The sequence below is a fragment of the Lontra canadensis genome, unplaced genomic scaffold, assembly GCF_010015895.1.
Source record: "Lontra canadensis isolate GAN:19392208 unplaced genomic scaffold, GSC_riverotter_1.0 scaffold37, whole genome shotgun sequence".
NCBI lineage: Eukaryota > Metazoa > Chordata > Mammalia > Carnivora > Mustelidae > Lontra > Lontra canadensis.
This window is the reverse complement of record NW_022631031.1, coordinates 11,730,916-11,742,938: the sequence shown is the minus strand read 5'-3', so window position 1 is coordinate 11,742,938 and position 12,023 is coordinate 11,730,916. Positions and strand designations below refer to the sequence as shown.

The 12,023-nt window shown below is 34.9% G+C and overlaps 1 pseudogene; it reads right to left on the bottom strand.

The window, feature by feature from the left end:
- Window positions 1-9,397: 9,397 nt before the first annotated feature.
- On the bottom strand, window positions 9,398-10,519 carry LOC116874535 (annotated as a pseudogene).
- Window positions 10,520-12,023: the final 1,504 nt, after the last annotated feature.

The following is a 12,023-nucleotide window of genomic DNA, read 5'->3' as shown; positions in this document are numbered from 1 at the left end:
TACAGATTTTTAAAAATTAAAGAGATATTTTGAGTGACAAATCATTTCTAATGTGCAAAGCTTGAGTGGTAACTACAGTTATGTGTGGGGGTGGGGAGAGGTGTATACAGTTGCCCAGCAAAATATCTGGTTAGGGCTATTTATGATAAAGTTGAAGAATCTTTTTCTTGACACTGCAAGTAAATCTATAGAATCTTTTTATTTTCACCTATGAAATATGTAAGAACATGTTGTTGGAATCACTTTGGAAAGCACTGTATTATAAAAGCTTAATCCTGAAAGCCTAGGTTTAGGTGTTCAATTTACTTCAATGATCCTACTTTCAGACCAAACTCTACATTACTAGGAAAATAACATTTGCTATTTCACATAGTAGAAGTTTGCCCTGACTTAGCACATTATCAGAGATTCCATAAACAGAACATTTGAAATGAAAATTACACTGTATCCCAATTAACATAACCCGACAGAGTAGAAATCAGTTCCTATAACTCTGTACACATGAATATTTAACTGTAAGTTTGAAGAACTGGATTTTTATTTAATTTCATTTTAATTTTATCATACTGGGTATATTTCATGTGCATAGTAGCCATGTGAGGCCAGTGGTTACCACACTGGAGAGCACGGATAAAGAAACTTCTACCGATTCCAGAAGTTTTGCTGAAGAATACTACTACAGAAAGATATTTGAAATGATAATGTACAAACAACCAGAAAGTTTATTGCATTTTCATATCCCCACCAAACCTTCAAGTTTAAGAAAATGAGGAGATTTGTATATAATTTTTAGCTCTACCAGGAATTTGCCTAATTTTTTGTAAGAAAGAAGGGATGATATCTGCCTCATTCTTTATTCTCTCATCTATAAAAACACATAAAATTATAGAATGTATTTTAAATAGTGAAATTATAGATTTGTATATACCTTGTTTTAAATTATTTAATTCTGTCTTGCAAAAGTAATTTCAAACATTCCATCTATTTCAATATTTAGATGCTGATGAAATTATCATCTATCATTTTGATGTTACATCAGAAGAATATTTGCTTATTAGCCATTCCTACAGATGAAACAAATAACAAAATTAAGATAGTAACATACTAAGTACAGCATTTTTATGATCAATATTTCCTGGAAAAAAAACATCAAATGTCAATGAAATGCTCCACTGGACATTTTAACCTATTTTTATATCCTTAGAAACATTTAATTCATTGAGTTGTTCACCTGACATTTTTACAGATTGCTTTGATTGTAAAAATGTCATTTTAAAATGATGTTTTTACACTGCCTCAGTCTTAAAAATCAAATGGGGGATAATTCTTCATTTGAAGTTATTAAACATGGCCATAATCATAAAAATGTCATTTTAAGATAATTCTTCATTTGACCTTTTTTACACTTAGCTGCTCTGTTCTTCCTTAAAAATCTGATATTAGAAATGAAAGTTAATAGAATTTGAAGACCATACTTAAAAATTTAAATCAGGATTTCATTGCTGATGTTGCCATGGTCTTCAGGGAATGGTTTTACTACTGACCCCCTAAACATTACAGTACTGGACATTATTGGTGGAATATGTATGTGCATGCTTGCATGTGTGTGCGTGTGAACCAACGGTGACACCCGACCGTGCTTACTTTTATCTTCTCAAGAATAGTCTAGGACTCTTTACAACTTTCATCTCCATTATTATACTCTTGGAGTATATTACTCTCTATGGGCAAATCACACAATAGCCAGCTTCTTTCAGTCATGGTGACGATGAATATGGCTTTGTAGTCATGTGATTAGGACAACTATTTTCATGCTAACTCTGGGCATGCTGTGTTTTAAAGTTTGTTAAATTTTTATTTTGTATATATACATCCTTGTACAGAAAGCAAATAAATAGTGGTACTCAATATTTGTGTTTTCTCAATGTCTTTTTAAGGGCATGGTAAGTATACTTATATTTGGCGTGAATAGAATAATGACAATAATGATAATAATATTTCAAGCACATTTTTTTTAAAGATTTTTGTTTATTTATTTGACAGACAGAGATTACAAGTACCCAGAGGAGATAGGCAGAGAGAGAGGAGGAAGCAGGCTCCCCGTCGAGCAGAGAGCCTGATGTGGGGCTGGATCCCAGGGCCCTGGGACCATGACCTGAGCCGAAGGCAGAGGCTTTAATCCCCTGAGCCACCCAGGTGCCCCGTCAAGCCCATATTTTATGCCAGGCACTGAAGTGAAAATTTACACTGGCATTGATTAATTTTCATGACAATCCTGTGAGGGGTATATTATTGATTCACACCTAAGGACCATGGATCCCCAAAGGAACAGAACCAGAGTCTGAAACCAGGCAGGCAGAAATACTGAGATAAATTAGCTCTCTATGCAGAATCTTTGGAGTTAGTATGGCAGGAGATTGGCTTCAGAAGAGGAGATATAAGAAGACACCTAAAATCATTTTTCTTCTCCTCCCCCTATTTCAACTACAAGCTTTTCTCCTCTTTAAGGCAAGCAAGGCCATAAACAGATAGGCAGCTAGGACATAAAGAATACAAGAGAGACAATGATTTTAGATTTTCTTTAACTCTGAAACCTCTGAGTCTCTAGAAAACAGTGACAATGACAAGGATCTTCCTGAGGTAATTGTAATGATACTTTGGCTAGTAGGCATCATTGGATCCTCCAAAGAAAGTCTGATTTAGGGTACCTTAACCAAACTCTTCTTCAAATCCTAGGGAAACAAGGAGGGCCAGAATAAGTCATCTGAGTCTTTTTTACCCTATAATCTAAGAGAAGCCCAGAAGCCTCTTCCTGGTGTCTGAAGAGGAGGCTAATGACCTACCTTCTACTATATTCCCGGTCTACAATAGTGTAGGCTCCCCTATCCTTGGTAGAGATTGTATTTAGTGTTCCCTAGCAGCTGGATCTGAGACTGATTGAGCCATCAGGGAGAAATAACAACTCAAAAAATAAGCCCATAGGCTAGAAGGAAGAAGGAAAAATGAAAGTTAGAACAGTTCCACAAAAAAGAAGACCTGCTAGAAGAAGTCACTGTAAACCTAAGTAACAAAAATGATACTAGGATTTAAAGAGATTCAAGTCTAGTACACATAAGGGGGAAAAAAAATTCTTGTGGATTTTTCAAGTTAAAAAGTACCAGCAGAATATCAAAAGAGAAACAGATCTTTGTTGAGATTCACGGTGGTGTCTTAGAAGATCAATTTAAAGAGGTAAGCAATGAAAATTAATTACCCTGAAGAAAGTACTCAATCTGTAGACTGAATAATCTTAACAAGTTACATAGGTTTTGATGACAAAACACACTTGGACATTTAACAGTAAAATTCTTGACCTCCAAAACCTAGGAAAAAAGTTCATAAGCTTTCAAACTGAAATAAAAATTACCTATTCAAAACAAAACAAAACAATACAATAACAAAAGGAATTATATCAGCATAGAAGTTCCATCTGCAACTGTCAGGCTTAAAGATGGTGGGATGGCATCTGTTGACTATGGAGAGAAAAGTTGTCAAGCTCAAAATAATAATATCATTTAACTATCAGGAAATTATAAACAGATACGCATTAAATAAGAGTACCTATATTAACAACTCAGAAAAACGTACTTACCAAAGTGTGCTAATGAAATAACAAATGGATCAGAAAACAAACCACAAGATACAGAAAGTAGAAAAGGAGTGAGAACAGGGGTGAGCCCTGAAACTTTTTCTTATTTGCAATAGCCTCCTATTGCAGTTTCTCCATCCTTTGATCTTACTCTGTTCTAACGGCTATCCATGCTGTGAAACTAAAAATAATTATAAGCTCAACAGAGGGTATAACATAAATGTTAACACAGATCCTTGAAATTGAAGAGCCAAAGAAAATTTTAAGTCAGAAGTGAGAGAATTAAACTAAAACAGTTAATATAAAAACAGAAGAAACAGGTATGTAGCATGACAAGGGGGTGAGCAAGTGAGATGGTAGAGGTAAGCACTGGGGAGAGGTTGTCTGATGGGTCATATAGTATTTTATTTTCATATACTCTTCAAAAGAAATGTTCAATTATGACTACTTTGTATAAAACAAAACTACTACAACAGAAAACTAAAGCAGAATTTAGAAATGATAAAGTGAAGAGTAAATAACAAATATCAAACTCAAACCAAAAATATAATAAAAATGAAAAGAAATAAAAGCACATTTAAATTTTTTTTTAAATGGAAGAAATAAAATCAAACCGAACACTCCTATTGAAAGAAATATGTTGTCAGAGCTCCTGAATGGTGCAGTTGGTTATGTGTCCAACTCTTGGTTTCAGCTCAAGTCCTGACCTCAGGGTCCTGCGATGAAGCCATGTCAGGCTCCATGCTCAGTGTTAACTCTGCTTAAGATTCTCTTCTCTCTCTTCTACCCCTCAACTTCACACTCTTTCTTTCTCAAAAAAATAAACAAAATCTTAAAAAAAGAATTATGTTGTCAATTTCAATTAAGAAGTGAAATCTTATTTTATGTTTACTAGTGATTGTAAAATGGTTCAAATTCTTTACTCTTTCCAGTATCCACACCAAAGGGGCAGAGTCATTTCCCCATTGTTTAAATCTATAGCTCCATGTAAAAGTACCAGTATACCAAGGTATGAGGCTAGGTCTCAAAATGTATTGTATGTTGCCCTTTAATTGCTGTGCTACAGCCAAGATGACATGCTTGGTATAGCTTGCTGTAGGATGAGACATGTAATATAAGTTGAGTTGTCACAAGTTTTTCCAATAGAGACCACCCTTGATCAGCCAACAAGTGAAAGAAACCAGACAAAAGATGAAGAACTCCCACTCATATACAATCGACTATGGATACGTAAAAAAATCCAGCTGAGATCATCCAACCATGGGCCAGAACAGCTAAATGCTGCCACAAAATTGGGTGAACTATCAATGAATGATTATTGTTATAAACCTCTGGAGTTTTGTGGTTCTTATTATGACACATTATTATGCAAATAGAAAGTAAAAAATGTTTATAAGAAAGACACTAAAACAATATACATCATAAAGAAAGTTAGAAATAAAGGATTCGATGGGAGACACTAAGCAAATGCAATAATAGAGAAAGCAAGGAGGCCAAAATAACATTTAAAAAAGTGAAATCTAAGGTTAAAAGCATTTATCAAGACAGAAAAATATTGCATAAAATTAGAAAGCATAACTTATAAAGAAAACATTACAATCATTAACTTGTATTTACCAAAGTACCTACATAAACTACTAAAAAACCTTAATATATAATATTAATGGGATATTTTCATATGCTTCTTAAAACTTAACAGCTTCAGAAAGAAGAAAAATAAGTAAAAATGTAGGACATTTAATTCAATCAAGAAACTTTGTTTGCATGTCAATTCTTAAATTCCATTGAATAGCTTTTTTTCTTAAAGCTCTAAATATTTTAAAAAAATATAATGATACTTCCTGTTTCTTATTCTGTAGGCAAGATGCTTAGAAGTTGGAACTGTATTCTAACAAATAAAAAGCTGAACAGGCTGAAAAATTAGCTCTTCTTATATCCATAAGGTGAGGACATAGGGCAAACCACTCTTGCCAGTGTTTGAGAGACAGGCAAATAAAAACAGTCATGTCTTCCAGAGCAGAGATTCAGGAGCAGAAACCACCATAGAAACCTGACTGCAACTGATGGATTGCTGGAGGCTCAGTGTGAACAACTCTAAGAGTAAAAAATTCTAGGAGGACTCATCCAAATGGGACCCACATACTTTTGTGAGCTTAGTTCTAAGAACAGCACCAAGTTCTCCCAGTAAATATTGAAGAAAAACCACCTCATTTTTCCAAGGGCAAGGCAGGGAAATGTAACCATTTTAAAGATAACAGAGCTCTCTGTTTTTCTTAAGAAGGCCTTCTCATGGGGCATTTGGGTGGCACAGTCGGCTAAGTATCTGACTCTTGGTTTTGGCTCAGGTAGTGATCTTAGGGTTGTGAGATTGAATCCCATATTGGGCTCTCCACACTGAGAGTGGAGTCTGCTTGGGATTCTCTCTCCTTCTCCTTCTGTCCCTCCCTGCTGCACTCTCGCTCACTCCCTCTCTAAAATAAAATCAATCTTAAAAACAAACAAACAAACAAACAAACAACAACAACAACAAAACAAGTTCTCCCACAGGGGAAACTAGTTAACTAGAGCTTAAACTGCTGGGGTATTATCACAATCTGACTGACTTGGGAAAAGAGATACACCCATCTCTAGTTCACCCTACCCATTCTGTCCCTCCTAAGGGACGAAGAAAATCTTGGAGAAATTTGTGAAGTCCACCATTCAGAAGCATAGTTTCACTAAAAGACTGACAACTAATCATAGAACTATAGAAATCTTCCAGTCCCCTCATACCTCATTGTCCCTTTTCCAATGGCCCATTTAAAACATTTCATTTTACTCAGTGCATCAAGTCTGGCTATTTAGAAAAAAAAAAATTACAAGGCATAACAAAAGGCAAAACAACAGAATTTGAAGAGACCAAACAACTATCCAAACCAGACATGACAAGGATGTTGCAATTATTGGATGGTGAATTTAAAACAGCTATGATGGAATATGCTATGGGCTCTGACATATAATAGACACATGCAAGAACAAATGAGCAACATAAGCAAGGAGATATACATTCTAAGAAAAAACATAAATAAATGTTAGAGAGTAAAAACACTGAAAGAGAAATGAATACCTTTGATGGGCTTTTTGGTAGACTAGGCGCAAGTGAAGAAAAGAATCTCTGAGCTTGATGGTATTTCAATAGAAACCACCAAAACTGAAAGGCAAAGAGAAAAAAAAAGAAGAAAGAAAGAAACAAACAAACAAACAAAACAAAACAAAAAAAGATGTTCAAAGACAATGGAACAACTTCAAAAACTGGAACATATGTATAATGGGAATACCAGAAAGAGAAGAAAAAGAATATTTGAAAAAAAACAACTTCTGGGATTTTCCCAAAATTGATGTCAGTCAAACCACAGATTCAAGAATCTCAGAAAACACCAAGCAGAATAAATAAAACAAAACAAAAAACAAGCAAGCAAACAAAAACACTACACTAGGAACATCATTTTCTAACTACAGAAAACCAGGATGAAGACACAATTTTGAAAGAAGCCAGAGAAGTGAAACACCTTACCTATGCAGAAACAAATATATGAATTACATCTATCATCTCAGAAACTATGTAAGCAAGAACAGAGTGGAATGAAATATTTAAAGTATTAAAAAAAAACTAGAATTTTTTACCCTTCATAAGTGGGTGAGAATTTAAGAAAATTTATTGCCAGTAAACTGGTCATAAAAGGAATGTTAACAAGAATTCTTTAGAGAGAAGGACAATGAGTCAGACATTTGACAATGAGTCAGACATTTCTCTAGGGAAAGGAAGAACATCAAAGGTAAAATAAGTGAAGTTGAAATAATTGTTTTTGATTTTTCTTATTCTTGAATGATTTAACAGAAGTTTGTTCAAAATAATAACAGCAAAAATGTTGAATACAAAAAATGCATTTTAAATATAAAGACATGTAGAGAATAAAGTTAATGGATAAGAAAAAATATTCCATGTTAACACTAACCAACCCTATAAATGCTATATTCAAAAGAGATTTGCATCCAGATATGATTTCATTATAAATTAAACAAATAAAAAAATAAAAAAGATTTGAATTTATCTTAAGAAATTAAACCAAAAAGGAAGTAGGAAGTAGTTTATCAATATTTAAGCTGAAATTCATATAGAGACATTAGAAAAATATAAAACTTTAAAATGTTTATTCATCACATGAGCTTGATTACAGAAAAAGATTAAAACACATAATATTTGAGGGCACCTGGGTGGCTCAGTGGGTCAAGCCTCTGCCTTCAGCTCAGGTCATGATCTCGGGGTCCTGGGATCAAGCCCCCCATCAGGCTCTCTACTCAGCAGAGAGCCTGCTTCTCTCTCTCTGCCTACTTGTGATCTCTGTCTCACTGTCAAATAAATAAATAAAAATCTTAAAAAAAATAATATTTGAAATAAGACTGAAGACAAAAGCACCCATAAAATGTGATCAAAATAATTATAATGAAAGGTATACAACTCTATGGAAATAAGTATAAAGTGTAGAGGAAATACAGAATTTCCTACTCAATATAAATATCAAAATTAACCATATGTGCAGTGAAAAACATAAATATACCAATTGCTATAGGAGAGAAATATACTTACAAAGCTACCAAGGAAAAAGTAACCAGGACACTCATACCACAGTTGGATTCTACTCAAATAATCCATTTGAGATTGTTAGATGATAAAGAGTTCTCAAATTCATTTTTTTTAACCAACATAACTTTAAAATCAAATCTTAAACATTATACTCAATGATGGGAAATTGAAAGCTTTTTTCTGAGATCAAAAATAAGACAAGGATGCTCAGTTTCACCACTTCTATTTAACATAGTACTGGAAGCCCTAGCCAGAGCATTAGTCAAGAATAAAATAATGGCATCCAAATTGGTAAGAAAGAAGTAAAATTATTTTAAAAAGCCAGGTAATGACCAGATAGCTCAATGCAAAGTAGCCAAAGGATGAGAACAAGCAATTTATGACCTGCAAATTTAACAAATGCACAAAGATATGTTCAAACTCACTAGTTACATAGGGTAATAAAAAATCAAAATAATAAGGAAGTATCACTTCATTAACATTAGCTTGGCAAATGAAAAATGTGATAACATCTTATGCTAGCAGGAATTTAGGAAACGTGATACTCTCACACTTTCATGATAGAAATGTAAATTGTTACAGACATTGCATCTATTAAATTAAAACATACATAAAGCACTGACTTGGGAATTACAGTCCTATGGAAATCTGCTCCATAAAAATAAACAATTTTTTAAAAACTCATTCATTAAATGAGTATATACATTATAGAACTGTGCATGGTGGTCCAAAATGGAAATAGACTTAATGCCCATTATAGTTGAATAACTCATAGTATACTACCCATATTGTGGATAATTGTACAGCCATTAAAAAGAATTACTCCTTCAAAGTTCTTAGAATCATATATTTTTACATGAGAATTTTAGGATGCAAAAATAGTATAACATGCTCTAATTATCAAAACAAGGCAAAAAAATCCTGTGTCTGTATGTAATTGTATTTTAATATGAATTATACCAGTGGTGAAAAGCATGGAAAGATACACAGAAGGGTGTTTTGTTTTGTTTTGTTTTGTTTTGTTTTTTAATATTTACAAGGAGTAGCTTATCAAAAGTGAACTCTCAGAGAGAAGGCAGCATGGAGGGGTCTCTTCAGGATCCAACTCTGGCATATGAAGACAAGAACATGCAGGCAAGCAGCGGTTACTTATTTTTTCTGAAGGATCTCTGCTGTTCTACATGCTCCACAATCTTCAACTCCTGGTACAGACCCTCCCTTTTGCGCACCGTGTTCGTGTACTTCCGGGCCTGGTTCTTGGAATCAGCCTTTTCCCCGAAGTGCAGGCACTCCTTTTCAGTGGTTAGCACCCAGAAGGGGTCTCTGGGAATGATCTCCCAATGGCTGAACACCAGCTGCGGGCTCTCCAGGCCACTCGTCCGCTTCCTGATTTCATCCACAAAGCAGAAGCTCTTGGCAACAGGCAGCACGGCCTTGATGAGGAACATGTCTGTCCTTTCTTTTATTTCTTCTTGATGTCTTTGACAAGACAGCATAGACCTAAGAACATCACTGGTGGCCATGATGTCACATGTGTACATTGCTGCCGTCAGATGCTGAAGTTTCACCGGCAGGACATAGTGACGTGCCTTCTTCATGGGTGGTGATAAGCTGTCCTGAGAAGAGTCCCTAGCAGTCAGTGAGCAAAGATTCTCCTTTCTGGGAAGTCTACTTCTCAAGGGCTCAGAGCCACCATCTTGGAGCCCTGGGTTTTCAACTCCACCAGAACATGTTTTTTCTTACCCCTGTCTATCCTGCACCACATCTCTTTGTTCTTGATTGTGTTTATCACTTGGCCCTTGTTCCTCAAATTTGCTTAGGTTCCACTTTTCCAGAAAGAAACAGACGCCCATGAGAGACTCCTTACACATGGGGCCAGAGAGTGTTGCTAGCTGGAAACCACTCATGATGCTGTTGCCCAAATCTTGGTATCCACTGGCCTCTTTTGAAACTTTGATGGCTGGGCCTGTCCATACTGAGTTCTGAAAGAATTTGTTTTTATTAACTAATATGTTGAGCCCACATTTTCTTAGGCCAAACAACCACATTTGGTCAACAGTGTTCCTCCATTTTCTCCCTGTTAGGTATTGCTCTAGTTTTCCTTTGAATTCACAAATTTTCTCTTGGGACAACTGATGGATCATCTGAGTATGTCTGCTCTCATTCAAATAGGATGTCAACTGCTTCATAGAATGAATCAAACCACTATTTTCTTCCAGAATCTGGAGGACTTCTTCTGGAATCGTGGGAGGTATAGAAGAGCTCATTAGGCATAGAGTCAGTGAAAGCAACTGCACATCTTTAGGAAGTTAGTCAACAATATTAAAGAAAAATGGCAGTAGAAAAAGACCACAGTTCATAGTTGGACCTTGACTATGGGTCTTTGGAAAGAACATATAAAAAGACAAGTCAAAAGGCTAATATTTGGAAGATATTTGAAAAACAAATTAGTTAGTTATTAGTGGAAACCATAGAATATATTCAACATACTTGGCTAAAGAAATTTAACTAAGACCTTAACTTTCACCATGAGAAGCCAAAGTAGCCTTCATGATTGTTACATTTTGGATGTTTGGGGAGGATAAAGCAAACATGGGGAAGATAAATGGGAAATTAAATTAGAAGATTGGGTTGAGTATACATGAACACACACACACACACACACACACACACACACACACACACAGATATGCATATCCTGCAATAAGAAGACTGAGAGACAAAGTCTTCTAGCTGTAACTATCCTGAAGAAATTAGTCCAAAGCCATAGATTTTAGGAAGATGACTCAGTTGAAAGGTCTCAAAAGGAATCTTCTGATAGTTTTCTCCTCATAGATAAGGAATGATATGATCTCTGTTAGAAAGATGAACAGCTGAAATGCATCAAGTTTCATCAAATTGCCCAAGTTCATGCAGCTATAGCCAGCAGATATCAGGTCCACAGTCATCTTTGTACCTCTGCTACCACACCATGATGAACTCAATAAAATTTGCATCCTAAAATAGACATTGTCTTCTTTATGTAATTACATATCTCAATACTTGTTATATGATCTCACAATATTGACCAGGAGGATTACAAAACAGGGACTATTATCCTCAAGAAACCTCCCTATAGATGGAACACTGCTAGCATAGTTACTTTCGTGAGGTATTGAAAATACAGAGGACCTCTGAATGTTGCAAGGCCAGGACCTTCTGAAGAGATGAACTTCCTGAAATTAGCTTTAACTGTGAGGACCTTAGCTTTAAGACTCTCCAACAATCAACTGGATGCCAGAGATGTGGATTCATTAATTGGGACCTCTTTCCTTGGCAACTCTGTCTGATACATAAAAACTGAATGATTACAATAAAAAGTGGTATAATTTGTAACTTCAAATTCATGGCTTTCATTGCTTCATTTCTGTATGTAGCTTTTCTCATATTTGCAGAGTAGTATTAATTACTGCTCTGGAAAAATGACAATAAGATTCCTGTGGAATTACATTTTTACATCCATGTGAATACCAAAACAAGTCAGTATGATTCATATTCTAACAATGAGTACCACAGGAATTAATAGCAATTGTGTCACTCACTATAGCATGTTGCCAAACAATTATTACATACAGTTGATGAACATTTTAATAAATGCCATCATACTCTGTACTCCATTAAAACAATAGCACTAATAATTAATATTACCATTATTCATAGCTAGTTATAGTTATGGGTATTGTAAGTTCTAGGAAATGACTGGAGAAATAAATGTTCATTTCAATACCATTT